The 26937-nt window shown below is 36.8% G+C and overlaps 1 long non-coding RNA gene across 1 annotated transcript in view; it reads right to left on the bottom strand.

Annotated features, from left to right (window-relative positions):
• Positions 1 to 409: 409 nt before the first annotated feature.
• The window catches only part of LOC145687793 (uncharacterized), a 174869-nt gene continuing 148341 nt past the window's right edge, over positions 410 to 26937 (bottom strand). The window contains exons 2-3 of the long non-coding RNA XR_014131767.1: positions 26676 to 26819; positions 410 to 724 (exon numbers count right to left, since the gene is read on the bottom strand). This is a non-coding gene — a long non-coding RNA (uncharacterized LOC145687793). The remainder of the gene's footprint in view (positions 725 to 26675; positions 26820 to 26937) is intronic.

Below are 26937 nucleotides of genomic sequence, written 5' to 3'. Positions count from 1 at the left end.
TGGTTGGTTGCTTTTAGCTTCTCCTTTCTAGCAGTAAGACTATATGAGACGTGGAGCTACAATTTAACACATAATCCGAACCGCATGAGCTTTCACCGGAAATCTAACCCGGGTATCCTGTGCCAAAGAATATTAGAAAACAGAATATTGAAAGAATCCATTATTCGAACCATTCAAATGTTAAAAGCATTAGTCTCTACTACTACAAGCCTACCAAAAATGATGACTTTTTTTCATGTTCTTACAATCTGGCCCATAGCACTTTCAGGACCCGAAAAGGATGACATGCCTGGGTAAATGGGGTGCCTGGTAACCTCAGGTAGAACAGAGAACTATCGTGTTCTCGCATTTAAAAAAAATGTTTCATCATTAAAGGTACATGAATTATTTCATCTTTATTCAACTTCGTTCACTTTTAATTAATTATCATATTCTTTAGCACACACGGTACAACCAGTAAATTATAATCTAAACATTAATTTCACTGAATTCCCTAGTTAGTAATTGTATTAAATGAAGTCGTATAAGTAAGGGCATTCTTTTTTTCTTTCTTGCGAGGCACCCCATCGGAAACAGTTCTTTCTCTATTTTCCCTCTCTCTTTTTCAGTGTTTTATAGCACTATAGAATGGAACTTCCTGTCATTATACCGTTTAGCTACTGCATTTGAATTAATTAGCGAGTCTGTTAACAGTCATTGTTGCAGAACAAACCACATCTTGCAGCTGAAAAGGAAAGAAGGTTATTGACAATCTGGTGTAGCTAGTCTCTTGAGGATGCGAATTATCATTACAATTAAATACAATAAACTATAATCAAAACGTATAATGCTAAAATAAAGAAAACAATATCAACAGTGAGGGTGATATATAATTCAGATCCTTTGGCTCTTATTTCATTGGCATGTGTTTTCAGGGAAACGACCACAATGTCAACAACTACAAGACATTATAGTTCACAATTGTTATGACTGGAGTGAAATTGTGCATGACACAATCATAATGAATATATTTAATTTCATCGAAGAAAATTATCCTTTTCACAATTGTATTAATGAAGCTAAAACATGAAATATTTAGTTTGATGGTCTACAGTTTTGCCTTTTAAGTTGAAAAGAAATGAAATATTTAGTTTTACGTCCCATGGTTATGCCATGTAGGCTAAAAGATGACGGTGATTATGAGAAGGAATGAAATGTTGAAATGAAGAAAGTATGAAAAAACAGGAGAACCCCAAAAAATGCATATATACACGGCGTTTGCCCACCATAAAGCCCACTTGGTGCTAGCTGGGATTGAGCCAGGAAATCCACGAACAAGAGGTAAACGCTTTACCAATGAGGCACCACGTTCTTCTATCTAAAGGAGACGGATGATTAATGCAAGTATACAATTATGGAACAATTATCGAAATCTTGGTATGGAAGGAAACAATAGAACCATTATTTCTTCTGTTTATACTTCAGGAGGGGAAAAGTCCCCCTTCCCCGAAGTTCCTCAACCGCTTCCTCTCTCTGTAGCTCATCATTATTGCACGCCACATTTGCGTAGAGCACGTCCTTTAGCAAATAATGTTCCAGTGAAGCCGTCTAACATTTTGATTTAGATCTAACTTTTTTTGGGGGGGGAGACTGCCTGAGAAAACCCCAAGAAAACACACAGGTATTAAATTGTGAAAAGTTCACATTGCCTAAGATCGAACCCCGGTCTCCCCCTTCCAGAGGTTAGAGCTCTGGCACAGTGCACAACGAACTAATTCCTTAGTAATAGAATGATTTTGAACATCTTCCTTTAGACTCAGTGATTCTCAAGGTAGATGTTAACGTCCCGCAGAAGCAGTGCCGGACTGGCCAAGTTGAGGGCCCTTGGCGCGGGTCCTTAAAGGCCCCCTTCAATATATATATATGGGGTGGTGGTAAATGCTTATTTCTTTGCATAATAGCTTATTCAAGGGTAGTTTAAACTCCGAAACCCTCCTTGTGTATGTCCTTATATATATAATTCTCCAAGGCTGATTTTATAAATTGAAGCCTTTTTCTGTTCTTAGACTGCTTCGTCCAAGTCTCACATTCAGCCTTATGCATGGGTGGATTTTCTTGATTTATTTCTCTTTGAAAATGGTCAAACGCCAGTAAATAAAATATTCTCTTTATTTATTCCCTACTTATATATATATATATATATATATATATATATATATATATATATATATATATATATATATGTATGTATATGTATATGTATATATATATACATATACATATGTATGTATATATATATATATATATATATATATATATATATATATATATATATATATATATATGTATATATATATATATATATATATATATATATGTATATGTATGTATGTATAGTTAACAATTGATTTGTAACTTGAGATACCAAATGTCAGGATATTTTACTTCAACGGAGAAAAGTAACATCCAATATGGCAAAGAATTTTTCCAATTCTTTATATTCAATTTTAAGCTGATAGATCTGATATGAATATGCAACCCACGTACTACTGAAAATGAGCATTTATGAAACGATGTTTGCAATAGAGAACTTGCACAAGAAAACAGAAAAAAAAAAAACTGCGAATTGAAAAGTACAAAAATAAAAGAATGTAATGTTAAAAATATAACCACCCACCCACCCCGCCTAGAGTGCTTGTATGAAAGCCGTGAACAATACGTTATCACTAGTAGTATCATGCGGAACCCCAATGCAACCAGTCGGCAACTTGGCGCGTTAATACGATGTCCTGACGCCGGTCAATACCAACTCCACACTTTCCGTGCAGACTCTTTCACGTGATTGGTCACCCAGTGTCGTGTGCGTGACAGTACAACTCATATTCTCACAGAAGTATGCTTGTTGAACAACCACCAAGACAGGATCCAATTCATATAAATTGCGTTCGACGAAGTGATTGACGCACACATTAGACCCAGTCGTTAATTGAAAACCCTGTGTATGTACCACTTCAGATATTGCGTATAGATGCATTGTCATTGGGCTAGTAATGAGTCCAAGTGACCAGATTATATGCCACTATTCTTCCTTTCTTAACACTTTTCCCCACATTTACCCCTGCTTATATGTAACACGTGACTTTTGTCATGGAAACAGAATAATCGCAATTACTTATCTCCCCAGCTGTCCAGATTATGTATGTACTTTCGTAAGTTAGAGAGAGGGGCAGCTACTATATGTGTATAGTATTCCAAGTTACTTACAACTACACACTTTGCAGTCACAAGCTGAAAACCTATTTATGTGAGTTGGTCATTCATCTGTCATACTGCTGTACCAAAACCAAATTTACAATGAAGCCATCTTTTAGAGAATAGGCTACAATTAACAACCTTGTTTATAAAATTTTCATTATTTAAGATTTGATAAACGCTAAAACATTTGGTTTGGTTATTCACGTTTATATATAGTTTTTTTTTTATTTTTTTTTCTCATGGAGAGAATAAGTTTATAGAAAATATTCGACCATTCGTGTCCCATTAGGATATGCATATGAATGAAAGTATAACTATAAAAATATACAAAATAATTTTGGCATAAACTTCGAACTTCCTGCTCTTGCTTAGGATCCCTTTAGTCAAAGTAACATGACACGTACTCTTGAGGTTGGAAATATTTTCCAAAATTCATGTCAAACGGATATATGAGACGTTAATGATGCGATCACAAACAGCAGACAGCGTCGATTTCAATGTCGCGGGCAAAAAAGGAAGAAATAGAGATAAATTCCCCTTCTCGCTTAAATCAAGAATTTTGAAAATGTTGAATCAAGTGAGTGGTTATTTGCAATGAGGAATGTATATGTCAAAAGTGCATCTTCATAATCTCCGGGCATCATGAGGTACTCTATTTTTCTTACATTAATTTAAACCACTAAACCATTTGGATATGCCTTTAATCAAAGTAATGTTTGAAACCTAGTTTGAGGTGTATACTAAAGCATGTTTCCAAATTAATTTCGAAGTTTCCAGTGGTTTTCTCGTGTTGTGATTATGATCAACAGACATCGCTTTCAATGTAGAGGAAAACATTATAGAAAATGGCCCTAATCTCTTAAAATGGAAATTTTGAGAAACACTGGAACCCTTGAATGAAAAATTTATATGCCGATTCTCATCTCCCTAAGTTCAGAGATTTATGCACTTCTCTGTATTCTTGACAACACATTTATATTTCAGTTTAACTTGCAACGATTATGCTCTTTAGGCTCAGGCAGAGGATGGTTCAGGCAAGTGAATGATGATGGAATAGTTGATGAAATGAGAAAATGAGAGTACACCGAGAAAACCTACGTACACGATGTTGTCCACCGCAAACTTACTTGGCCGGGGATTGAACCATTGACCCCATGTACCAGAGGTAAGAGTTCCACCACTGAGCCACCATGAGCGACTCTGTGCGTTAGACACAACGAGCAGTTTGATTATCATGAGGTCAATATTTTCAGTAAGCAGATGTTTTCAGTACCCAGGGTTATATCATCAATGTTTCTTCTTCTTTTTTGTTGTATGTTTTTCATATTTAAGCACCGCTCAAACTGCATTCTGCAAACTGTATTCAAATAAAAGGCCGCTCGCGCAATGCAAATCGTTAATGTGAGACTCTATAAAAAAAAAAAAAAAAAAACTAAGGCAAGCCGTAAAAAGCAGAAGGTTGGGAAAGTTTTCTGGAAGAATTGTGATTCACCACGGCAATGCTCGCCCTCACACTGCTGCAGCAATTCAAAAATTGTTGTATCATTTCAGATGAGAAAGTTTTGATTATCTACTCTGAAGTCCGAATCTTGCTCCTAAGCTGAAAGAGTTTCTGGGCGGTAAAAGTTTTGGAAGTGATCAAGAACTGGAGAATGTAGTGACTATCTTGTTTAATTAACTTGCAGCAGAGGAGTATAACATGGGAATTTTGAAGCTTGTGACCACATACGACAAATTATTATGGAAAGAATAATGGAATCTTCAGGTATGTAACATTTTTTAAAATAAGTATTTTGTTTTGCATTTTTGTAACTAAATATTATTTATTTTCTGGATGACTCTCGTACAGAAATCAATGATGGTAATTAATGAAAAGATATTTTAGACAAAAAAGAAAAAAGAACACTGAATTAGTTGGTTGGACTTGAGTTTAGCGTCCGTTTCAGCAGCGAGGATATATGACACATTGATTTAAAGCTTAGAACTGAGAAATGTAAACAAATAGTATTCTAATAAACGTGACAGAAGTGAGGTGAAGGAAAATGAGGAAAAGAAAAGTTCGAATAATGAATTAGATTAAAGAGTTAATTTACAGATTAAAAAAAAAAAAGTTAGCAGAGTTAAATACATCTAAGTCATACTTCTTACTTCGCCGAAAGTGATGACGAAATGCTTAGGATGATGAAACGGTAAACAAAGAAAATTATATGCATACACTCTACCCATTCTCTCTAAAATAGTTATGTATTTACTTAATCGTGCAACGTAAGTGGTACTCCCACTTTTTTTTTCGGAGGGAAATTACTTGCACAGCTGCTATGCACGGAAAATTTGTCATGAATGCTTCACTGAATATGTCTCCCTTAATTTAATATTAGAGAGTATGTAGGCCTTAAATACATCCCACTGATTTCCAAAATTGTAGCTATATGAAAAATCTGGTTGGAAATGTTCTACTAGTTAAACACCTGACTCAACAGCCTTTAATAGGACAGCGAGTTCCTTCGTGGCTAAGCGCTTGGCGTACTCACCTTTGGCGTGGGAGACCCGGATTCGATTCCCGGCGGGAGCTCATGTGGTTCGGAATTCCACATTAACCATTAGGTACCGTCTCATATAGTTTCGCTGCTGAAAGGGTGGGGTGCTGACTGCCACGGGTGCTGACTGCCACAGCCAATTATTGGTGCTGATTGCCACGACTGGCGCTGATTACCAATATCAAGGTGCTGACTGACACGATGGCGTGCTGACTGCCACGAGCCTGAGAGAAAGTTGCTAGACGTAACATTACCGGACGCCAAGAAGCATGAAAGAAACTAAATGATCCTTATGATCGTGTTGTTCAGACCAACACCTACCAAATGTAAACAGGTCTCTGTATGTACACTCATGTCCAAAATTATTGTCACATGATTATAAATATGTTGTTCTAGTAATATAATTTGATAACGAATTCGCCCGGTATTTCTTATAATGTTAGTATGTGTATAATCGGCAAAGACAAGTATGTGGTAAATTTCATGTCAAAAGAGCAGTAAATAAGAACAATAAAACGAAAATAAAATTTTCTTGTCCATTTAGTTACATTTTATTTTACTCATTATGATTTTCGTATTTATAATTCTTTTTCTATGAAATTTACCACAAATATACATTTCCTGATTATACACATAATATCAGTATTAAAAGTACTCTGCAAAATTATCAAATTATATTCTTACAAGAAGACAGTTATAGATATGCGACAATCATTTTGGACATGATTGTACTTTCAGTTTTGTCAGGGAGCGGTGCGTACAAAATTGGTACGATCTATGTATTCTCACTTTAACTCCCTATGTCAGCATGAACTGTGTACAGCTGTGCAAATTGTTTCGAGCTGCTCTTGAAAGTTCCATCAAAAAAGCACTGCTGGCTGTCCCTCACAAGGGAAGTTCAGGAGAAAGCACTCGCCTGCGGAGAAACTAAGCATGCCATTTGAAGTCCCAATTCATGCTGATTATAACAAGCTAATAAAATTCCTGTACGCTTGAGAACGGTTCGAGATATTCAACTTGGAAGTTTATATGAGAAAATGAGGATATACGCATTTATACGCGTTAAGTAAAACATAATTAGTAACGAATATTGACATACGAATTGAATCCTATCGGAAGTAACAGAAAAAAAGTGTTTCGCAATAACTAACGGGTTTATTAGATACAATTAGTCATTACATTGCTCACAATAATCATAGGCTAGAGATGAAAATTGATCACTATTGTTGTTCTGTTTTATGAAGAAGTGACGCAGGCAAAATACTCCCTTGCACCATGAACATTTTATATGTGCAATTGTGTTGCATCCGTCAAGAGAACAGTTCGCAGAACCAAAGCAAAAAGCAAATTCGTCAAGTGATTCAAAAGTTATAGGCCTATAATTTGTTCGTAGCCTGAATTGCAGAACGCAAACTGAAACAATCCAATGTATCGCGGTGATCGGAAGTGATTCGTATGGACATGAACTTTATTTGATTGTTTCGTTGGTACATTATAACGTCCAGATGAAGAAGACTCATACTCTGTACAAATCTCCTGCCATAATATTTGATTGATCGGAATCAAAACACATCAAATGGTTGCACAAATCGTGTGCAATTCTTTAGTATCTTCTTAACCATTAGGTCTTTGCCATCCGTCATGAAACTTGTAATGGACAATTTGTCTGTGAATGGACCCCAGTGATCAAGCAATAGTAGTCTGGAGGAAATCCATCGAAACTAAAAATTTCAGTATGTCTAATGTTTCTCGGTGGTTTTTACCTAATTTGAGGGTGCTGAATCTGAATCTGCCGGGTGTACAAATGTACACCTTGAGAGTTTTGAGTAATTCAAGATGGCGGCCAAGATGGCAACTGTAAAATTGATAGGAATATTTTTGTATATTTTATCAAGATTGGTATCAAATTATATGTTTTTTGGGTTGCAGATTCCAATAATAATGTCAAAAATGTTATGAAATTGATACAAATCGAAGTATTCAATATGGCACCCAATATGGCGGCCGTAAAATTGACAAGAATATTTTTTGAGTATTGTATCGGCTTGGGTATCGAATTATATGTTTTTTGGGTTGCAGATTTCAATAGTTACTTCAAAAACCTTATGAAATTGATAGAAATCAATATATTCAATATGGAATATTCAGATTCGCGACCCTCGAGCTAGGTACATACTTAGAACAATATCTGATACACTGAAATTTTGGATTGGGTGTTGATGCTTTCTCCGTAACCGCAACTCACCTTGTTTGCGCTCCAGAACATTTTTTCCGCATTTTGGGCTTCTCTATATTTATTTACAAAACCATTCCTTTCTGCGTGCAAAAGAAAACAAACAACACAAGCTTAGGTTTGAAGATTTTCTTATATTTTTTCCTGGACGTTTTCTTAATCAAGAATTATGTTGCTGACCACATTAATGCGAAATATGTACATTTACAATACAAAATACCGATGTTTCTATGTTACTCCGCAACAAAATAATAAATATCACAAATCAGTCACTTGTCAGTCTTCGTCAGAAGAAGTATCCATGTTTTCGTCTTCTAGATTCCTAGTATTTTGACGTGTGAAGATATTCTGGCATCGTTTAGAAGCTTCACCATCGTTTAGAGGCTGACAATTGCAGAAGTCAGTGCAGCTATTATGATTTTCCACACAGCCACAACGTCCTTTACACATGTTTTCAGAAGAACAGCTGCAACTCACCATCTTTAAGATGTCTTTCGGTGCCATCACAGTTCTTGGTGGTACAGTAACTGGTTCCAATGTTTTGTTCAACTCATCACGATACCACCAAAAATGTGTCGGATCCGTGTCTGGTGGGTCTGGTTTATCTGTTTGTTTCCAAATACAAGCCTGGAAATGAGCTCTTTTTACATTTTCAGAAAATGCCTCCGTAGTTGGTGGCAAGCTCTTCAATTTCGGGATATGTACGGCAGACTTCTTTGACAATTTCTTCAGCCAGACATCTCTTTTGACATCAGACATTGTAGGGCCAGTTATCCTACTACCATAGCAAGAAGCTATAAACTCAGTTGCCTCCTGAATCACATCTGCAAGTAGTGATGTCTTATTTCCAAGCTTTTTAAGCTCCTTCCCACTTTGTAGTACTTTCATTGCCTTCTGCTTTCCAATGCCATAAAGAGTAGGAACTGTATCGCAGCCAAAAAGAGAGTGAAGTGCTAGTAAGTTTGAAACAATATCACGGTGTTTGGACACAGACAATCCAATGTCAATAACTCCTCTATGACTTTGAATTGCCTCCATAAAAATGTTACAAGTAAGTTTTTGTGTGTGGTAGTGGTGCATCAGGAGGAGAACATCCGTGTCGTCACTAATTACATTTATTGTACAATTTCTGTCCAACTGATTGCCTACCATCACTACTTGTATGATAATTATGACATCAGCCTCTTCGAGAGTGTTTTTCATATCTGGACGTTCCTTGATACAATCAGCAGTTATTTCTCTTGTAACATCTTCTGGTCCAGTGATGAATAGACTTTTGGTGGAATCTGGTGGCAACCCTTCTGTCATTATATACTTGCAGATCAGCCGTACTAGTTGTACTTTATTCTTCGTAACATTCAGCACAACTTGTTGGGAGGGCAAGGATGTGTTGAAAGACAATTTATGATACCTGCTATATGTTGATCCTGTTCTGACGCTTCTTATTCCTCCTTTGGTGCTGAACTCCTTGTATTTGTCAAATATCGGGTACACGTTGCATTTGTTCAATTTTTCAAGCACATATGACCGATACAATTTTATGAAGTCAAGAACAGTTCCGTTAGATGGCCAGTTGATCACCCACAAAACAGCACAACTATCAAGTATGATAGCATCTTCGTGCTTGTACGATCTCATAGACTTCTCTACCTGTAATATTTGTTTCAGTTTTGACTTACTTTTGCAGAACCTGGGAGTCCCACATTCATCAAACAAAGATGTGGAGACAGCGGCAAGCTCATATGAAATCACTCTTTTAGCATCAAAATCTCTTGTAGATATGAGACACATTGCACGCGTGTACAAAAGTTCTGTGTCAATGACACCAATATTAGCTGTTCTTTTGACGTCATCGCAGGAAACATTACGAACCGTTGTTTAGATTGGATCGTGAAAACCAGTTGGTAGTTTTTCTTCGTAAGAACATAACGTTTTCTCACCTATCTCAACAGCATTATCAACATTCACTTTCTGGGAACAAATTTTTCCTGTCACAATATTCACAATAGTTTTTGGGTGATCATCGGGCTTCAGAGGATCTATACAATGAGACAGCTTTTCCTTTAACTTAATTTGGTCTGCAGCATCTCCTTTTACTGGAGATGGCATTCCTTTCTTATGCTTAGTTATTTCCATATCTCGTCCAGCATCTCTCATGACATAAATGTCATTTACTAAACGACTGCAAGTGTGAAGGCTGAAAGCCCATCGCTTCACTGCTGATGGATTTAGTGTAAGTCCGATTATTCCTCCTGGTCCATGGCCATGACGCATAAATGTATTCTCAATGAACATGTCTGACCATATAGCATTCCAGATACCTGGTTTGCGACGCAGAAAATGATCGCCTTTCATAAATCGTTCTAGTATTGGAAGTATCTCTTATTTTGTTTCTGAGATATTTTTCCTAAATTCTATGAAAATCCTGCCATCTGTGAGCACAAAATTAAGATTTTACGATTTATTATTACTCATGTCAGTAAATATTTTTTTCAAAAATAGGTTTCAGAAATGACAACATAAACTTCTTTTGCAGCCGCCATATTGGACGCCATATTGAATATCTCGATTTGTATCAATTTCATAACATTTTTGACTTTATTATTGGAATCTGTAACCCAAAAAACATATAATTTGATACCCATCTTGTTAAAATATACAAAAATATTCCTGTCACTTTTACAGTCGCCATATTGACCGCCATCTTGAATTACTCAAAACGCTCAAGGTGTACATTTGTACACCCGGCAGATTCAGATTCAGCACCCTCAAATGAGCTAAAAACCGCTAAAAAACATTAGACATACTGAAATTTTTGGTTTGGTCCAAAAGTAGGGTTTTTCCTCCAGACTATAGCAAGTTGAAACCATCAGGCTTCGCCATGGGTGAGAATACTTAACGCATTGAAACGTGCATCCACTTATTTTCTCATATAAATTTCCAATCTGAATATCTCGAACAGTTCTCAACATACAGGAGTGTTATTACTGTGGTAATCAGCATGAATTGGTCCTTCAAATGACATGCTTATTTCTCTGCAGGCGAGTGCTTCTCCCAAACTTCCCTTGTCAGCTGGCTTCAGACCATCATATCCATTAAATAATACAATAAAACAATTAATTTAAACAATGAAATGTGCAGATTGTTCATATAAGAGAAAAGACAATCCCTTTATAAACATCCAAGTGTATGTCGTTCCACTTAGTGAGCAACTTTGTAACTTATAGGATGCCACAGATTTGCTGTGATGATTAGTGAATTAATCCCTACTAAATTAATTAATAATCATAAATTTAGTATGAGGGATTAATTCCTCTCTTTCCAAATACAGTTTCTCCCAGGCTCGTGGCAGTCAGCACGCCGTCGTGGCAGTCAGCACCTTCATATTTGCAATCAGCGAAAGTCGTGGCAGTCAGCACCAATAATTGGCTGTGGCAGTCAGCACCCGTGGCAATCAGCACCTATCCGCTGAAAGGGACGTTAAACTCAAAATCCCCTCACCTTTAATAGGTCAGGGTCTACCACAGAGTTGAAAAAACATGTTTTTTTTTTTTAAAAAAAAAGAACGTTGCTTTATGTTTAAAACATGTTTTTATAAACCTTTTTAACGTTTAAAACAAAGTACTTTGTTTTAAACAAAAAAAAGTTTAAAATATTTATTTTGTTTAAAACAATTATCTAAATAGGCATATATATTACATTTTTACACTCTTAGGTAATACTTGCCATCTATATTCAACCGCTAGATCAAATTTCGGGAACTTCCCTAATCTCGATCCGACCAAATGTTCAATTCCGGAGAAAGAAATCGGGATTTCCTGATCTCCTTTCACAGAATATGTAGTTTAGTTTCTTTGTGTTACGTTCTACTGGTCGTCTGCATTCTTAATCTTTCAACGCCCATTGACGCAACTGCTGTGTCAGGGCTTTAAACCTCAATGGCTCAGTCAAGGCTGGAAGATGTTTTTTTTTACCAATTTATTCCTAAAAGATGCTGCTTTGCTGGTGTGCATTTCATGTATGTTGGGGGGGGGTAAATATCGTTTTTTTTTTCAACTGTTTTTTTTGGGGGGGAATTCCCCCTCTTGGGGGATAGATTCATAAAAATGGTTACATGAAGCAATGAAGTAGGCCACTACATGGTAATATCGTCTATTTGTACTTCTTGCTTATCTGGGGGAGCAGGGAGGGGGCAAAGTTAGCCAATTTTTGGAGTTTTCTGACGTAAATTACATTTATTTTTACAACAAACATCAATAGCTCAGTCCCTAACTAAGCTAGAAAGATGATTTGGTACCAAAGTATTTTTGAGGGATGAAGCTTTCCGTCAGTTCCATGTTATGTATATAGGGGGTACTATGTACGGCCGAGAGAGGGAGGATGAAGTTATTTTTTTAAATTTTTCATCAGGTTTTGGCGGGTATTCCTCCCCCCTTTGTGGTATATTCATAAACATTGGTATGTGAAACAATGAAGTAGTCCCGTACATGATAGTAACCTGTATATGTACTTGTTGTTTATAGAGAAAGAGAGGGTCAAATTTGGTTAATTTACATTTATTTTCGGGACGGTCCCATAAAACACAAGATATATTTCACTGAAGTGGTCTAGAAGCATAATTCTTGTTCGTATACATGATATATGCAGCAAAAATGATTTGCATATGGACGTGGTACTAGAGTGGGGGAGGGGAGAGAATGTCTAATTCAATGAATGTTTTTCTGGGCATATTTTTTTTTTAATATTTCCTACTCCTGCATAAAACGAATTCATTACGCAATGGTAGCAGCGGCTACCACTTTTTATATTATTGTCACAAGTATGTGGCCTACAAATTAGCATCATTTTTTCAGCGTAGGGTGACTGCAAGGGTTGACAAGGTCCCGCAAAGTCAATATTTTCATATTTTTAATGATTTTTATGTCTGTTCTTTTCCTACGAATACGGCGGGAATTTCACGAATGCTACCTCGTTGCAATTCGCGGTCTACAAGCTTTCCAATGGTGTATAACTCATGACTCTATGATAATTAGGGGGTTCAGCAGAGCCCCGAACGTGAGAGTCGACCATTTTGTTAAAATCCCTGGTGGGTGTCTAGAGTTAATTGTGTTGTTATGCCGTAGACACTAATCATTATTAGCTACCCATGTATCTTGAAAACTGTTTATTTAAATATGTAATTTGCTCCTTGTAGGCTAGTCACTGCTCTTTTCTATGAGTTGTATTTGTCAGAGCATTTCTTCCAGCTTATGATCTGAGAACTGTTCATTATTATGGAAATGATAGTGATCAAAAAATACCCAAGTTTTGAAATTGTGAATTTGGATCTTAGAATAGTGTATATAGTGTTTAACCTCCGTTATTGTTGGAAATTAAGAAATGTTCAAATACAGTAGAGCGTCGATTATCCGAACGTCGGTCAACCGAACGACCGCTTAGCCGAACTGTGTACTCGCTCGCACCTGTTACTCTCCCACCCTACCGTCCATCATCCCCCTCACTCAGGGGTGTAGCCAGCAGGTTTGTGTAGGGGGGGCCCGTCGTTTTTGAGGGGGGGCCAGCTACAATGTACAAAGCCAAAAAATGTGTTGCTGCTAGTCTGCAAAACTAAAAACACTATTTTAGCTTCTTCTTCTTCTTCTTCTTCTTCTTCTTATTATTATTATTATTATTATTATTATTATTATGCATAAATTATATTCAATATAGTTTTTATTATGCTTAATCAAGAACTACTGCCCGGGACCAAACGTTATACTTTTTATGCATAACTATAAAGGTAAACAAGAAAGTTCTGTCCCTTTTCGTGGAAGTCTGTGTTCAATTGGATCTCACATCGTGAGTTGAATGCAAGTGGAGATAAGACGAACGTCAGTTGTTGTTGTGGGTATATCCAACATACTACCTGGTTGTGGCAATTCAGACACACCGTGAACTTGCGTAAGGACAGAGGGAACATGGGACTTCCACAGAGCGTCATAGGAGCATGTATGCTGAACGAGTTCAAGTGGAGGTCAAACGCCGCTGTAGAGGGACAGAAGATATGCCAGGCCTTTGGTCAGGGTGTCGTGATGACGCGGACATTGCAGCGATGGTTTAACAAGTTTAAGGACGATGACGAAACACCCGAAAACACCACGTGCCAGAAGACCAACACATGTACAAAGAGGAACTGGGACTACAATTCAGTGTGTGGAGAAACCATTCAGCCGCACATCCATCAACTTGTGAAGCACTACAAGTTGGGTCGATGGGTCTCTCATAATTTGACTCCGGGCCAGAAGGCAACGCGGCAGTCGCCTGTGTTTATTTACTGTTTCGGAGCCATTTCTGGACAGGGTGTTGACATGTGATAAAAAGTGGGTTCTATACGAAGCTCCACGGCGTCGTCATCATTGGTTAGTATCCCATGAACCGATTTCAAAACAGCCGAAACCAGCACTGTACCAGAAGAAGGTCCTTCTGTGTGTTTGGTGCATCGTGCATCGGGAACTGCTACCAGCTGGTCAGAGTATCAATGCAACTGTGTAATGTCAGCAGTTGAGCTGTGCTCAACAAAAACTCAAAACTCTGGAGCCATTACTTCTGAATTGCAAATGGGTCCTCGTTTACGGGACAACGCTAAGTCCCACGTGGCTAGAATGACTCAGGACACCATTTTTCGCCTTGGATGGGAAACAATATTGCAACCACTATATTCCCCGGGTATTGCACCGTCCGATTATCATCTGTTCCATTCTTTGGACAGTCACATTAGAGGACGTCAGTTCAAACCCCTAGTAAAAGTCCAAAATGCACCTGATACTTTCTTCGTTTCACGGCCCACCACGTTCTACCGCGATGGATTCCATGGCCTTCCAGAACGTTTTCAGAAGGTCGTCGATGCTGATGGGGACAATTTTTCATCTTCCAGGTTAGGTGGCATATCGATGTTCGAAGGTGGTGGGTGAAAAAGCAACAAAACTTTTCTTGGTTACCTTCATATTTAAATTTAATACCTTGTATACAGAACCTATTTACACAAGATTGATTTTCTTTGAAATTTCACTTAATTTCTTTACTGTTTCCTGACAAATATATTTATTTATTATTCGTGACTAAAAAAAACATAATTACTTTATTACACTGGGTAGAAATAAAAGAGAGAACGAATGAAATCCAAATTGAATAAAAGCATTGTTTCTCACCAAATTTTCTATCCTCTATGTCTTTTAAAACACTTGTTAAAGCATATAAAAATATACTGTACTTACAAATCAGTTTAGTACCTTTGATTTATGGCTGTATTTGTAGTACCTTCTTAAAACGTTTTGTCTTCAAACTATCAAATATAAATCGCAGTAAATTGTGTAATGTGCTGTCACAAAAAGTATCCTATTTTTCGATCAGTATAAGGAAGAGATACTATACTATTTTTCGATCGGTATGGAAAAACAATATTTCTCCATACTATTTTCCCATAAATTATTAATTGTCAATAAACGTTGTTGCTTTTAAATGAAAGAAGCGAGATAATTTTACTATGATGTTTTAAAAGTTGGTCATTTGGGGGGGGCAGGAAACCATTTGGGGGGGCCCGGCCCCGATGGGCCCCCCTTGGCTACACCCCTGCCCTCACTCCCAAACCAAGTTTCCCACAGTAGTCACCGCACTGAGCCACCGCTGGCGGAACATTGCTTCTAATGGGGCCTTCATAAGGTGCTGCTGACCGGCCAAGCCGCCAGTCGCTGTGTTTCAACATGTACAGTTCGATTATCCGAACAAACCAGTTTTTCCGAACACCCATGTCCCCCAATTACTTCGGATAATCGACGCTCTACTGTACTTCACTTGAATTTCTGTTGGTTTAGCTATACGCACACTGATGTGCAGAATTTCGTTCAGTAATTGAGGCCTATTCCGGAAGAAGGGCACATAGACCGTTTCCGTGAATGGAGAAAATGAGTCTTAAAGATTTTATCAGAGCATATGTTATTGTTATATGCTCTGATAAAATCTTTAAGACTCATTTTCTCCATTCACGGAAACGGTCTATGTGCCCTTCTTCCGGAATAGGCCTCAATCGCTGTTATAATAAGAATATAACTCTGCTTCTAATTTACTCCATCCACAAATCCTGCGGAGGATGGGCTGTTTGTTAGAAAATTAAATCAGCTTCTTCAATCTGATATTTTAGTTGTTTTAAACATGTCCAACCAGCATCGAAAAAAAACACGTTTAAAACAATTTGTTTAAAACGTTTAAAACAAACTGAATAAAACAACAGCCCTCGTTTTAAATATGTTTTAAACATTTGTTTTAAACATTTTGTTTTAAACATATCAACCCTGGTCTACCAGCCGGCTTTGCAGCACTAATACCTTTGGGGTGACATGTGGTGAGCATATTGATCCCGCTTGCTGTTAATGCTAGCTTTCTAGAATGGAACTTGATACTTATAACAACAACATCTGGTGAATACGGACGGTTACCATCGTCCTTCGGACCACAACCGGCACTGTTCAGCTTGGCTGATTTCACGGATATCATTATTCCAGTGCAAGTAGGGCGTTGATCAAAGGTACCCGAAGATATAAGGTCGGCCCTCGTGAGTTCAGAACTCACGCTCACTCGACCTCACCCTAACGAAGTGAGTTGGGAGTTGAGTGAGTTCGAGTTCCAAATCATGATGTTAGTGTGAGGTCAAGTGAGCGTGATTTCGCAATAATGTTTTGAGTGTGATACCGAAAGGATGTTATAAACGTGAGTTTGAGTGAGCTTGAGGACGCAATTATGCTGAGAGATGGAGATGTAAATGATGTTCTGAGTATGAGTTTAAGTGAGGTTAGTCCAAAGTGGGCACCTGTGGTGCTTTCTCCCGACTTTGCGCTTTAAGAAAATCAGAAAGAACTATATTAGCCGTTGTCCGGTACTGAATACTAAAAAAAAAAGAAAAAAAATGACCTTGCATGTTTGTAATAGAAAATGTCTGCTAGCATCAGCAGATAGTTTTACATAGTCACATGTGTCAAGTTTTATGTAAAGGTGTTTCTTTTGAAGATTTTTGAGCAATAGGTCTATATGTTAATGTACAAAACCGCTTAAATTGACCGTTACATCACATACAAATGTTGAAACCACAGAGAAATTAACTTTTGTTTAGGATGGTTAAATAGGAAAATAGTTTATGATGAAAAGTAACAATCCATGAAAAGGTATTCCATGAAAAGTAACAATCTCACAGAAACCAATTTACATGAAATGGAGACTTGGAGCGGTAAAATTTATTTCTGAATATACATTTTCTTTAACTGATTTTCGGCGAAACATGATTAGCTTCTACAGGAGTCCATGTTTCGCCGTAGATTACACTGTAAAAAAATGAGGTGTTCAAACAACATAAAATGAATACCACTTTAGCGTGTTACTTGTGTGTTGATTCAGCACCAAGCTCTTTTTTTTTAACATGCTAGTCACCATTAAGAGGATGATTCCGCCTGTTAGGAATGAGGTGCAGTGACAGGATAGGCTAAGGTTACTGCTGTTGGGCTAAGTGTTTCACTAAATATTTATTAACTTCAAATTGTCAAAAAAAAAAAAAAAAAAAGAAAAGAAAAGAAAAGAAAAGAAAGAAAGAAACGTGTTGACTTAAGAAACTTTGATCTTTAACATTTGGTGAGGAGAAAAAAAGTTAAATATACAAAATAACGTAATGATTAGAAATACATGAAAAGGTGCCTTGAAAAATGTGCGTGAAATATAAGAATAGAAAAAAAATAATACAAAACTTTTCAAAATATCTCAATGGGTGTTAAAGATGAGAGGAAGTGCAATACACAATACAACACTTTAGGTGATGTTAGTGAGAGAGATGACCTTATTCTTCAGCCTAGATGCTGCTCCAGGCACTGATGAAAACATGGGGTGTCCAAGATAATAAACAAAGGTAATCACTGTGCAGGAAATGATGGATGGATGAGAGGAAGATGATCGTGAACAACATATTCTGATATGAATTGTAAAGTTGGGTCTGGTGGGTGTAGCGTGAAGTGATAAAATGTAAACTGTAGAGAAAGTGGTGGATAATAGTAGGTGTAAGGTGTGGGATGAACTGCTACATAATGCATTGTGTCTTGGAGTAATGAGTAGCGAGTTTGAAAGCGTTTGGAGATGTATGTTAGCCTCAGTTTTTCAAGGTGAAATTTCAGAATTGAAAAAGTAATATGGCGGTAAAATTCCTGCGTAGAGCTAGGGAGCTTAATACGATAAACTGTACGGAAAGCGCGGCGTTCTAAGATGAAAAGTTTATGATAGTACTGAGGTCGGGCGGCTATCCAGGCAGTGAAACCATATGTCAAAACAGGTCAGAGGAAAGCTTTGTAGGTGTTGAGGATTGTGTGTGGCTTGAGACCCCAGGTAGTATCAGTAAGACGTTTGAAAAGATTGATGTGATTATAAGCTTTAGTAGTGACTGTTTTCAGATGTTGCGACCAAGTAATATGGCGATCAAAGGTAACTCCCAGATACGTTACTGTATTTTTGGCCTGAAGCGGCACTTGACTAACATGGAGAGATAACCGACGTGGGTTTCTGCGAACTCTGAAAGTGCGTCTTGGAGGTAAGAAGACCATGTCCTGTGTTTTTGTTGCGTTAATAGTAAGTCTTCAGTGATTACACCAGGTACTGAATCGATCGATAGCAATCTGGAGAACGGTATTGATCTATTTGATAGAGTTTTCGAGTCCAAGGAAAGCGGTGTCATCGGCATATTGAAAAAGATGAACGTTATAAGATAGTCTGGGCATATTAGCGACGTACAAGAGGTAGAGTAGGGGAGATAATACAGGCCCTTGTGGCACTCCAGTAAGTAGAAAGATCGGATGCTATAAACAGTCATGAATGGATATGTAAGCGAGGCGGTTGGTAATGAAATTGTAAATTAGGCAGATGTAGCACATGGGGAGTCGTAACTGAAGAAGTTTGTATATTAGCCCGTGGTGCCAGATGCTCTCAAACGCCTTTATCAAGTCAAATAGGACTAGACAGGATGGTTTAGCAGAATTGTAGTGTTGAGTGATAAGTGGTGTGAGTCTTAAAAGCTGGTCGTTAATAGAATATGATGGTATGAAGCCGGCTTGTATGATGGGAATTAAGCTGCGATCGTTTAGGTAGATATGAAGACGTTTTACCAGGATGCTGTCCAGAATATTACTGAAAGTCGAAGTTAGCTGAATGGGTCAATATGATTAAACGTTCTGGGGTGCTTTATTTGGTTTCAGAAACATGAGTGTCTTAGAGGGTGTCCATGTTAAAGGAAAGAGACCTGTGCGCAGGATGAAGGTAGAAATATTAGTGAGAAGGAGTAATAACAAAGCAAGACATTATTTGATATGGCGGCATGTTTTATTATCTAGACCAGGTGCAGTATGTATTGTGTTTATTGTGGAGAACCTGTGAGATCTCGTGAACACTAATAGGGTGAGATATGGCTGTGTCTGGCGGTAAGAGATGGGTGGCGTTTGGTTGAAGGTGCGGTGTGAACGTGTTAAGCCTATTTGCAGCGATTGGAGCATTGCCGGATGATGGCGTGAGTCTCTTGTAAGTGATCCGCGAAAGCGTTTGCCTTATCACTATCGGTGGAAACAGGCGTGTCGCCTTGGAGAATCGGATAGGGTGTGCCAGTAAATTTACCACTTAGCGCATTGAAATGGTTCCAAAATTTGGTTGAATGAGAAGTCTCGGATAGATTAATGCATGTGTTTATGGCGGAGTGCTTCAGGGCTGCGAGTGCGAAGATAATCTCTATAGAACTGGCGTGATCGTTGGATCAGTGTGATATATTGCGGCGGAAGTTTAGGCTGATATGGACGAGATTAAGTAGTTGGATGCAAGATGTTTCTTTGGCGGTGGAGATTGCTGAAAGCGTTTAGAATAGCTATATGTCGGCACTAGTGGTTGTAGTGATCGGATGCGGACGGAATCAGATGATACGATGGAAGATGGAAGCTTGGGAACATAGGCGTTGCTGTGATTTACTGTGGATGAATGGTATTGCCTGGGATCCTTCCGATGTTGAGTCTTCCTAGAACTCTCGGGTGGTCCAACAAAAAGTTGAGGTAATCCCTGATGTTTGCCCTTTGTTGTTTTGCCAGTGCCTAATCGTGAGTCCGCCATTGAAATATCCGTCCCTGGGCTGATTCCCAAATGAAAAGATGCATTACTCCTATAGATGTATGATGAATGATTTGATCAAACAGTGTGTAATGATGATGATAGGTTTCACCCTCCAGCACTGAAAAGAGCTGTCAATCCCAGTGAGAGTGTATGCAACACATTGTCCTCGAAGGCACGTTAACACTTCCCAGCTAGGATAGGTACAAAAGGCAGCTTATGACGTATGGTACGTCAAGCTGATGAGAGAGTATAAGCACCAAGCACATCGCTTTCCGATCATATCAGAAATAGCTTGTTACTACCTGAGAGAATTTGCATTGGTATTTATCGTTTAATATGAACAAAGATTTTTAGAATATATTTGGCACTTATGCCAAGTAACGAATAATGTTCTGTTTTCTGTAATCGGTCACAATAATATTGTTGTAACCGATTACAGAAAACGTAGAATAGCAATACTTCCATATATTTTCTTTATCTGTTATTCTTGTGTCTTAGCGCGTATGAACAGAGCATGGCAGAACTGTTGCCTATGTAACTGTTGTCAGACGATTCACAGGTTTACAACAATATTATTGTGACCGATTACAGAAAACATAGAATGCTATTAGTTACTTGCCACAAATGCGAAATATATTTCGCAATGCTTTGCTCATGCCAAACAATAATAATAAAATTAATAAAAACAATTCAACTACTCACAGCCAGTATGGAGGTATTTCTAATATGCTCTAAAGGCGATGTGCTTGGCGTTGAAATGACACACAAGTAACATGCTAAAGTTGTAATCATTTTGTGTTGGCTAAACATCCCTTTTTTTCTGTGTATTAATTGCCCAGGTGAGTGCTTATTTTGTAATCTCGAAAACTCAGCAAAACATGAATCGGTGACAGAGACATACACATTTCTAACGGATGGCAGTGTATAAAACCACCTGAATAGCCAAATAAATGCATTTATCTATCAGTATGGTTCATTGTACTGCTGGTACGTTAACAGCTGTACTCCAACATTATTCACAAAATACACATATGGCAATGTGAATGCAAACTAATTGTTCAACCTGTTCAGTAGATTCCATAAACTAATTCTTGGTTGTTTTAGTACTGGCAATTAATAATGTTTAACATTTTATTAAGGTTAAAAAATGTTCGAAAAAAAAGTTACGAATAAAGTTTAAGGAGGGATTCCTTGGAATTCAAGAGTCACATTACTGAGTCAATCCATTTCAAATTACCCAATTTTAAACAAAGTTGTTCCTTAACACTTTTTTTTATCTTCCTGATCTTTTTAAATCATTACTTCCTTATAGATAGATAGTCACAAAACACTGTTTGAAATAAAATATATATGCCATAGTTTTTTTTTTATTTCAGCAATTTTTAAAATGGCGGTTGAGCATTTTTTTTATTAAAAAACGTGGTTCCGGAAAGTTTAATTGCCAAGCTATTTATAAATATATCAGAATAATTCAAAAAACAGTGTGTTCACCGTGAAACGAACTTCGGTATACATTATTTTAATTTGCTTTATCATACAAGAGAGTAAGTCAAACTCTTTGCTGTAAAAACTCGGAAAAATGCATCAATCGTTAATTTTGAAGACCATTAGTTTTATGAAGGAAAGGGAACTCACTAATGATATGTTATTTCTGTGTTCAATACTTGTGTTGCACAAGCGTGTAGGAGGGTAGCGTTTTTACTGAATTTCATTGATCTATTACTGTAAATGTAGTTCAGTCTCAGTCATATTTTTTGTGAGATATTCGCATTTGTATAAAGAACAATTTGTAAACTGTTCATTTGTTTTTATTCAGTCCCTGTTTAGATATTGATCTGAGAAAATTGGCGATAATATACTTTCGTCCATTTTGGAAAAACTCTAAGGAAAAAAAAAGAGTACATTCCCAGGACTAAAACTTATACTGCAAGTAGTTATATAAGTATTCAACATAAAAATAACATATCATTAGTGAGTCTCTTTTCCTTCATAAAACTAATGGTCTTCAAAATTAACGATTGGTATATTTTTTTCCAGTTTTTACAGCAAAGAGTTAGACTGACTTTTTTGTATGATAGAAAAATTCAAATAATGCAAACCTGACGTTTTTTTATGCTGAACACAGTTTTTGAAGTATTCTGATATCTTTATAAATAACTTGGCAATTAAACTGTCCAGAAACTACGGTTTTATTTAATTAAAATTTGCCCAAGAGCGACTTTAAAAATGGCTGCCAGAAAAAAAAAGAAAACAATGGCATTTTTTTTTTCAAAAAAATCAGAAAAATAATTTTAAAAACTTGGCAACATGGCCTGGGTGATTTGAAATGGATTGACCCTATTTTATTGCACAAAACGTTGTAGTTACAAAATAAGATGAATGTTGAATGGAAACCATACTGTCATTTGCGAATATAGCAATAAGATTCCTAGCAGATATAGTGTATATACTCTTGTGGGTGCGTTAAGTTGTGTTGTATGAAACTACGTGGTTTATGATTCCATTGAAAATAAAAATGTAACTTGATCGACGTAATCTAATGTAGAACAAGACACAGAACAATAGAGAATGAAACTTTCTTATTAGACATTGCAGTTCAAATGAGCAAACAACATCGATTTGACCATAAATAAAACCCAAACACAATTTAAATTATGTTGCATTAGCAAGACATCAAATGTGGTAGGTTTAAATGTATTACAATGGTTATTGTCTTAGCAAACAGGCTGTTATTCCACCCAAGGTAAAACGAAAGTGAATAAGGCAGAATCAGAAATAAATCTGATAATTACAATTATCAATTGTAAGATCATGTAGTTCTAATCAATAAAACAATAGCATTACAGATTGCCTAAGAGTTACGAGGAATGATAATCCGTTTACGAGTCCTAATGTTCCAGATTAGAATCGCGATTGAGGTGGGAAGACTATTATTGATAACAAATAATAATAATGTTAAAATGTGATTTATATTTTCAGTCTCGCTCAAACATTGCTGGCCACTTACTTCTCATTTAAAAGTTTTGCTCTACAGTTGGAACTAAGTCAAACAAATGTGGGCTCTTGTAGCCAATTGGGATCTTTCGTTAGAGTTAAAATAAAATAATTTCTTATGAATGGTTGCCACAATGTGGTCTTCTAAAACAAGGTGGGCGGCTTTTATTTATATCAATAATACTGTATATATCGACTTGCAATTATGTTGTATGTTCATTAGCATAAAAAAAAACATGCGTAGGTTTACACCGTTATATGTGCCTATACTACAACGGTGAGTCATAAGTTTTGCAACGCATGGCAAGATAGCCCCCACTTTAGAAAACTGAAACAATGACTAGGTCATTCGCTTTTACTACGTTTGTACCGTTTGTACCGAAAATATTTTAATTTGTACCATTTCCTTTATAGGGTTCCTTGAGAGGTCAACTGGGACAGCATAAAAACTTAAATACACCATTCGAAAGCAAATCGTTTGTACCGTTTGTACCGAAAAAAGTTTTGTTTTTACCCTGACAGTTTTCGAGAAAGAGGGGATGAAATTTATATACAAAGCAGAAACCGTATATTCTGTAAATCTTTACAATCCTGTAAATTCCTTCTATGTCCATGTATCAGAAACACAATGAATAATGTAGAGGAAATTTACTAAGATCTCGTTTCCTTGTGGTAATAAGGCTGAAAGAAATTTATTTCGCGATAAAAATATACCTATAGGAGTAACACTTCAGACGCAGATAAAAACAAATGTTTTATGTGCATATTTGTTACTTCTCCCAATGTAATTTACTCTACAGTTGTTTTGCACGTATGCAAATATGCACATGTCTACTCTAGAACAACAAAAAAAACGCATGTGCTCATGTATTAATATAACAATTTGCGCAATACATAGTATAACTATTATAATGTGGTCTATGTTTTATATGTTCTTTCAGAAACTGTTAATGAATTACAGCCCCCAGAACGCTGTCAGCAGGAAAATAATGAGTGTTCTTGAAAACCAATTATATCACACTAAAGTAACGAGTGTTAGGAAAATATCAGTCAAGGAAAAATCATATGAAACATTTCCATGTTAAACAAAAGTACTTACTTTCATTTGGAAGTCACCATACAGGCTGACCTCAAAAAGTGGTTGGCAATATTGCGCAGCCTGTTTGGTATATAGTGATACCAGGCACTGGCAGTTACGAAGCGGTACCAGACAAGTTTTATAAAATACACATCATCTACGTTCTTATTTCTACATTATAGAATTAAACAAAAATTATAATGTTCCATTTTTGGAGCAGCGGGAATAGATGGGCTAATCCCTTCCCTTAATCGGGCTCTGTACTTGAGTACAAACATACTGGTACTTGAGTTCAACTTTTGGAATTATGTACACAATCGCTTTGAAATAAAAATGGTGGAACCGATTCCAGAAATTTATTTTGTGAGATCTGATAAATGTATGTTATGAGGGGGGACACAAAAGAAACAGGATTGAAAGAGAGCTGCCGTTCCTAGGCGTAGTAGAAAGTTCTACTGCTAGATGGGTCTAGTAAAAACCTTCCCAGATCAGTTGGCCAAGCGGCGTCTGCATAGGAGGTTAACGTTTGATCGTATTATTGTTTTTCTTAACTGTTCTCGTTTGCCGCCTGCGAAATCGTTTATGGCAGATTCAAAGGAACAAGGAATGTGTTTGCTTCCTACTTGGAAAATCGGAAACGAAAACGTATCAAATGCTTCAACAGGCTTTCAAAAACAATACTATGAACCGCACACATTTTTTTACGCGCTTTTTGGGCGCTTTAAGTGTAGTGAGATGAGTGTTGAAAATCGTGCTTGTTCTGGGTGCTTTTCATAATTTCGAAACGACCAAAACATCGAACAAATCTGCCCCAAAATCAGCGAGGATCGTCGTTTCATGATTGATGATATTTCAAAACAGCCAGGAGTGAGTTGGAGCTCGTGCCAGCGTAAGATTTTGCAAATGAGACACATTGCCGCTAAGTCTGTTTCTCGCCTGCTCACACATGATCAAATCATTCGTCTGAATTTGAGCCAGGACTTGAAAAATCAAATTGAAAGTGATTCAAACATTTTGACCAACATGATGACATTTTCCGAGAATTAAACAAAATCTAAATGGAAAATGTTTTGATGGTGTAGAGGCTGTAAAAAGATCTTCGCAGAGCGCATTGGACGATATAAAAGTTCCAGAGTTTCAGAGGTGCTTCAAACAGTGGGAAAGAAGATGGGAGAAATGAATCGCATTTAATGGAGAGTACTTTGAAGGAGACTGGAAGAATTTTGTAAAAAATGTAATAAATGATTTTTTTAGAACGAAAATCCGGTTTCTTTTGGGTCCTCCCTCGTATTGTGGGGCATGTTCTACAAACATTTCGAAGTTTTCTTCAAACATATTACAAGTGTTCTACATGAGCACCTCGCGTAACACGGCACACATCAAGCCAATAGTCTATCTCCAGTCAAATCTTTTGTAGCATGTTGTGGTCAATATCAGCAATGGCTGCTGTGACGCAGGTCTTCCAATGATGTTAGAAGTGGTGATAGGAATCAACTTCCTCGTAGGTGGGTCTCTACGATATTTGGTACGGAAATGTCGTTGCACAATAATCACACACTAGTTTACATGATAATCAAGCTCACAGAAAGGAGTTTGCTCTCCAGTCATCACCATTTTCCTTAGCTGCTTGCTGCTGATTTAGCGGTAGAAAGTGGAATCATTGCATGTAAACACATTTTGAAATTTAGCCTTTTGAAGCGCATGGCCCGCAATAGCATATGTTTACTAGATTTCAAAGAATAAATTTCTGAATTCGAGTCGATCATTTTATTTGTACTCCCTCTATATATATATATATATATATATATATATATATATATATATATATATATATATATATATACAGGATGTCTCAAAAGTCCCCTGACATAGGCTAACTCTATTATTATCAGAGTTACAACAAAATGTAAGAGGGGAAACCGTCTCAAAATGTGATGTTTTCAATGCAAAGTGAAGGATTTTTTTTTTTTTTTTTTAATCGGAGCCACCTGGTTCAGCAACATAACGTGAATGGGGACATATTTTAAATAGGGACAGATCATCGACACGTTAGTGTAGAAGACAGTAACTGTATTCATTTATTTTGTGAGTCCAGGTAAATGGCAACGTTGCATTTCCATTTAACATTAGGCGTACAAGGAGTGTACAGCCAAACGGCTCATCCGATTTCTTTTTTTTTTTTTAAATCCCTTCACTTTAGATTGAAAACATCATATTTGGAGACGGTTTCCCCTCTTGCATTTTGCTGTAACTCTGATAATAATAGAGTTACCCTACGTTAGGGGAGTTTTGAGACAACCTGTATATATTTATTTATATGTATATATACCATTAACTTCTTTATTTTTTATTATAAAAGAAATAATGTATAATTCTAAATGATATGCAGTAGGTACAGGTACATTTATATTACAAATACTTTATAAAGTAATACAATGAAAATTACATAGTTTGTAGTTCTCCCTGATGATTGAGTGGCTAGCGTGTGCTTCTTAGGTCCACATTGTCCAGCGTTCGATTTCCTGTGAGAGAGCACCAAAAATATACTTCCACAATCATTGACTTTCAATAATCATCAATCTCCTATATCCTAAAGAGCATAAAAATAGGACATTAAACTAAAAAAAGAAAGCTCTTTTCTTTTGCAAAGTCATTATCTTATTATTATTATTATTATTATTATTAGTAGTAGTAGTAGTAGTAGTAGT

This window comes from Thermobia domestica, chromosome 6 (genome assembly GCF_964235325.1).
Source record: "Thermobia domestica chromosome 6, izTheDome1.hap1.1, whole genome shotgun sequence".
NCBI lineage: Eukaryota > Metazoa > Arthropoda > Insecta > Zygentoma > Lepismatidae > Thermobia > Thermobia domestica.
The sequence above is the reverse complement of the archived record's forward strand: the minus strand, read 5'-3'. Positions and strand labels throughout refer to the sequence as shown.